This window comes from Suricata suricatta, chromosome 6 (assembly GCF_006229205.1).
Source record: "Suricata suricatta isolate VVHF042 chromosome 6, meerkat_22Aug2017_6uvM2_HiC, whole genome shotgun sequence".
In the NCBI taxonomy this organism is placed as follows: Eukaryota; Metazoa; Chordata; class Mammalia; order Carnivora; family Herpestidae; genus Suricata; species Suricata suricatta.
The window spans coordinates 127,352,454-127,358,455 of record NC_043705.1 but is presented as its reverse complement, the minus strand read 5'-3'; the positions used below and the strand labels follow the sequence as shown (position 1 = coordinate 127,358,455).

Genomic DNA, 6,002 nt, shown 5'->3' with positions numbered 1-6,002 from the left:
AGGGTCAACAGCATATCTGTCCTTAGTAGATAACAGATGCTTATTTTTGTAGGATTTATAAGTAAGTAGCTATACAGCTCCAGGAGTACAGGAGGAGCTTCAAGTCACCACATATTCATGTGTTCCTCTGACATTATCATCTACATGTTACACTCTTTTAGTGTGCAGAGACCGTGTCTCATTCCCCTTTTTTCCTTTTTGTTAATTTTTCCCCTGTCCGCCTTTTCTTCCTGTTGGCACAAAGGATTTCACTGATTCTATATGGAAGTTTCTCAAGAACTTGTGAGGTTATATTCATATCTTTGGTAATGCTTCTTTGTCAACTATCATACCCAGATTTAACAACATGCAAATTTATGAGCCATCAACATCAGGAGCAGCATAGAAAAATTAACAAATAGCATTTTCATGGTTTAAAAGGGGATGAAAGTTTTTGATACTTTCCAATCCTTAAGGCCCTAGAATGTATTATTAATTTTGAAAAACATGCCTAAATTCATGCAAAATAGTGTCAGTAGATACAAATTTGACAGGATGGTGAAAGCTGAGGCCCTCCTGGGGAGCTGTTCTTAGGGGAAAGATAGCCACTTTCTCCAAGGCTATGTTTTGTTCTTCCGGGAGCCCATATCCAGTGACTAATTCTTCCAGAGTTTAGGGTCCTGCCCTCCTTGTCTCAAGGTCCATCCTAGATCCTAAGCCGAGTCCTCTGTTGCCACAATACCCAAATCCTGTTTCCCACCATGTCCAATCTTGCTTCCCTCCGCCAACAGGTGACCTTTCTGAGAATGTGTCTCCACAGATTGCCTTCCTGTTGATTTCAGGTCTTCAGATCCTATTTTCCAGAGAATTCCGGATGAGGCATTTTTAGAAAAAACAAAATATGACATTTCTAAGGATCAAAAAGAAACACATTCTGCCTTATATAACAATTGTAACTACCGCGAACTTCTATTATATCTGCAATATCTGCTTTGGCTGTAATTTTTACTCAGCTACTGCCATAAAGTTCTGTGTTACTATAATTTCTCTAATTTCCTTATGTACATAATGTATTATTCATAGAACAAACTCATGATATAATGAACTAAATAATGTTAAGAAAACACACTTAATGGCTTTTCTAACTTAGATGAAACATTCTGAGTTAGGGCATATTTTAGCAGATAAATGTAGGGTACATGCTCATCTTCTAATGACAGCTAGTATTCACAGATGGATTTCTACAAATTTTTTGCATTTGAAAATCAATCTCAATTTCAAAACTAGGACAAGATGCAGAGAGGGAAAAAAATAGCTCCATATATCCACTTACTTATCAGATCAATTGAACAATCTCTCAATTGGCTGAAGAAAAAATAATGCTGTTTACTTTTGACATGTCAGAACGTAAAGTCCATCTATGAATTTTATTTTTAATACTTGTTAAGAGTAACTTAGTAAGAAAATCGCATTGTTATGCTGTCAACGCTCAATTGTAAGTGGTAATGTCAAAGACCACAGTGCTAGGAAATGCAACACAAAACTTAATAAGTGATGAGAACATCAAAAACGTGTAATAAACACTACAATCTTATTCTTTGCAAAACCCAATTTTTCTCCGAAGAAGAAACAAAAATTACAGGTGAGCTATGACAGTATTAACTCCTTAACAAAAACCATACTAAATAATAGCTTCTGGAAAACTTTTGATTTTACATTTTTCCTTTCACACTGTGTGATTCTGTACTCTATTTCACAGAACAATGCTCTGCTGAACGCTGTCACTCTCACAAATGGTATGGTAGCTGTCAGTGATTTTCAAAGAAAGCTGAATAATATGTACATATCTTATTTTAATGTGTTCAGAACACATGGACCTTTTTGGTGTTAGGAACGAGTAAAGAATGTGACCATAAGGTGAAGCATGGCTCACGCTGTGGGGCCAAACAGCATGACACCCCATGCTTCATTAGTGATTCTCCTCATAGCAGCTGGCCAATGGATCATGAAAATGAATCCGAAATATTAGGGCTTTTTTTTTCTTTTTCTCACTTTCCGCATTCACAAGCAATTATGAACAGTTGGAGTCTACCTTTCAGTGGGTAGTATTTTAGTTCTCTGCTTTTAACTTTATGGGTTTCTATTCTAAAATCATATTCCCTAACTCATGCATTTGTTACAGATAACAAACCCATCTGAAGATCTTCAAATGGGTATCTTCTAGTAAAACTGGATGTTAGAAATTGTGCCTTTCTTTAAGGGGAAAAATTCCCTCAATTGTTTTTCAAGTCAAACTACCAGTATTAAAGACAAAATGAGTACATGCATTGTGTGTCTTTCTCAAGACCACAAAGCAAGGGTATAAATCAGAATGATATTTAATCCCATTTTCTCTACCATTGTCTCCTCAGACCCAACAGGAGCAAAAAGAGCAGAAATTCAAATTAATTAATTTGATATCTCTAAGATTCATTTGCATCATACCATGTGATGCTGAGGATTCTGGGGTGGGAGGTATGTTTTCCATGAATAAGCATCCTTTCAAGACCCTATTTCCTAATATGCAAAAACTGAATGCCCATCATGAGGGTGAGGGAGGGCTTATTGCATCAAAAATTTTAAGCATTCATTAAAATTATCTCCTGCAATTAGCTGGAGTTCCATTACAAGGTAAGCTCAAATCATTATGAATAGCCACTTTCTATTTGTTTGTAGTAGTTCAGTATCACCCACCCCAACCAGCAATAATACTAGTTGCAGAATAAAGTTCAATTCCTATTTATTCTTTGAGGGTACCTTTAGACTCTCTGAATACAATAAAGCAATTTGTATTCTCAAATCACTATGATGGTTTTAATAAAGAAATAAAGCTATCTTTAATCAGGAAAAGAACTATGCAATCAGCTACAGAACTGACCATGGGAACATCTAGTTCAGGGAAAGTAACTTATTTAAAGGATCTGGAATGGCTAAGAAATAATATTACCCAGCAGTCTATGTTGTTTCTAGAGTGAATTAAGTCTTAGAAATGTGCTTGTCTCAACATCTAGTGATACCTTTCAAAAAAATAAAGTAAATTGAAAAACGATACCTTTTGAAAATGGATTGAAAAATTAAATAGAAATTAGGCAGGACTGTTACCTATTACTCTCCAGTACTGGGTAAGTTTACATATCATATAATCGACCATGTGATGCTCTCTCTAACCAGCAGACTAACTTTGTACATCACTTTTGAGGACAATTATTTTATACAGTGAAGCAGGACTACTTATTTTCACTTGAACAGTTATGATTTAACTTTCATTTCCATCATTGTTAACTGCTTGCCTAGATGAATTTTTCAGGTTAATTATATAGAGCCAGGTTTTCCGCATTGAAAATGCCATTGAAATTTCTCAAATCATGAAGTTAGTACAAACCAGATGAAACCTATTAACAATCCCCCTCAAATGTCTTTCTTTCAGGTTGTTTCAATTATTTCCTGTTTGTACAAGCATCATATATAATCTCACAAAACATTCCCCATCCTTTACTATTACATTGCCCTTTTCAAGGCTAACAGTGCCTTGCAATATTGCTGATTATATTCACTCATTTTCTCTGTTTATTATGCCACAATCATTTGGATTGATCATATTGCATCTTTTTTCACTTTTTAATTACACATCTCTCATAATAGAATCTAAACTATATCTCAAAAAGGAGCCTCGCTTATTCCCAACTCCATCCTCAGTCCTGGGAAGATACCTGATGAGTAAGATGTATCCAATAAATATTTATTTATCAGCTGGATACATAAAGTGCTTTATTGTTTTTTAATATACCAAAAAAAATCACCAAACAAGTGCTAACAGTTCTACATGTTAATCCCTGTTCCAATCATGACTGACTTTTCTTTCCTAAATGTACATAATTCACTTCTCTGTGGCCCAGTTTCCCTGAGGGATTTGGCTAAATCATATGTAAGCTCTTTCCCAATGATTCTGCCTCAGTAACCGAGGGAATCTATAAACTCTAATATTTATTTTAAATTTCCTTTCATTTTTCTCCCTTAGATGTTAGCTGCAGCAAGGAATTTCATCACCTAGGAAAATGTAAGGTATATACCTCGTTGAGATAGAAAAGCAATGCTCATGGCTTGCATTCTCTGTTTTTATTTTTAGATTGCTCGCTCAGTTTCTTCAATTTTCTAAACATGCTGATGTTTAAAATCATTCCTGTTGCTATGTTTGTGAAGCTATTTTCATCTTTCATTCCTTAAAACTTTAATGGTTCTGCCGACTCCCCCATAACCCTCTTTCTCAACAATTTCAAATACCCTTTCAAGGATTTTGCTTAAAATGGAAATGGAAATGTACTTCAATCGTGTACACAAGAAGAAACTGATGTGATGAGGTGATATGGGGGTGTCAAGTATGTGAGAGCCTTTCCAGGGGGGCCTTTGTAGTCCTCAAACTGTGAACCTCTGCCTTTGTAGACCTGGACAGTTTCCTATCCTTGTATTATTTATCTTTTAATCCACAACTTTGTTAAAAGGCTTATAAAATGGAGGAGATTTCTTTGTTTACTCAGGACTGGGCACTTTTTGCACTAGGCTCCAGTTTCCTGAGCACATTACTAAGTGGGTTTAGCCTCAGGAGAGGCGGTGTTATGTCGCTCTACTCCAAATTTCTGATTTGCCAGACAGAACTCTCTTACAGCTATTGCTTATTAAAAGAGAATGAAGAAGTGTTTTTGCAGCGAAATATTCTCAGGCCAACTATGATTCATGAACAATAAGCATTTCACATCACGTCTGCAATCATTATCAAAAGACTTAATTTAGACAGAATGGAAGCTTCTTTTGGGTTTCCAGTTGCCAGTTCAGTCCTTCCTGCTCCCAGATGTTTAATCACCATCACCTAGCATCAAATTAAAAAATGAGAGAAAAAGGAATATATGTAAATTCTACAGAAGAATATATGTATATCCTATAGAGATAACTATGAAAGGAAACATACGTATATTCTACAGAGATAAAAATTGCATACTAATACACTAGGAGACAAATTTTACTTTATATCTTTCTGGTTCTAAAGCATATGAATTTCCTTTAAAGTACTTGACTTAGGATCTCTACAAAAGTGTATCACAAACATGCTTCTTCATTGTATGCTGTTTGACTTTTTAAAATATTTCCTACAAATAAATGATAATGGCACCAAAGGAAGTAATAATATACAGAAACACTTATGTATTATTTTCACCTTCCAATATAAACTCTTCAGGTTTCCATTGAACATAGATTTAAGCATGCCATTTATATTTTTGTCTATGATCATTAACACATAAAAAATCCTACATACTCACAGTTTATTTTATTTTAAAAAGTACGCTTAAGGGCTTATTTATTTATCCTGTTAAATATCTTTGACCTATATCCTTGACAAAAGTCAGAACCTTAAATTATTAAAATAGATGTATTTTATACCCTCTTTATATTTTCTTGAATGTTTTTATGTTCTCTATTCACTTTAATTCTCCTGTTATGAGCATTCATTTTTTTATACACATTTTACAATTACAAAACTTTTTTTCTAGGTAGCAATTAACCTGCATCTTTTCATTCAGGAATTTGTTTATTTTATAATTTGTTTAATTTTGAAGTCCAAAATATTGAACTTCAATTTTGTAAAAATGTATATTTTAATTATTAATAGACTCTCCTATATTTTTTCCAAATGAATTTTAACAGTGACCATTAACAGCAGAATCCATGAAGTTACCTGTTGCCCAAAAGATCACCATTCCTGGTGAACTGCAAATAACTCACTGATGTTTTAATGAGTCGGCCCGCGACCCACAACGAACGGTTCCTGTGGGGGAGGGGTGAGTGGAACAAGGAGAGACAAGGGGACAAGTCTGCAGTTGCTGATCAAGTCCGTTTATTGAGAGAACACACACATCTTTTAAAGGCAGAAAACGGGCAACTTGACGTAAGTTAGTTGCTAAGAAACAAGGGTAAGGGTAAGAGAGAAACTA

General features: G+C 34.8%; 1 long non-coding RNA gene across 1 annotated transcript; it reads right to left on the bottom strand.

Moving 5' to 3' along the window:
- Nucleotides 1–4,763: 4,763 nt before the first annotated feature.
- Nucleotides 4,764–5,886, bottom strand: LOC115293848. Its single transcript, XR_003909628.1, has 2 exons — nt 5,747–5,886; nt 4,764–4,882 (listed from the first exon to the last, which is right to left on the bottom strand). It is a non-coding gene; the product is annotated as an uncharacterized LOC115293848 (long non-coding RNA).
- Nucleotides 5,887–6,002: the final 116 nt, after the last annotated feature.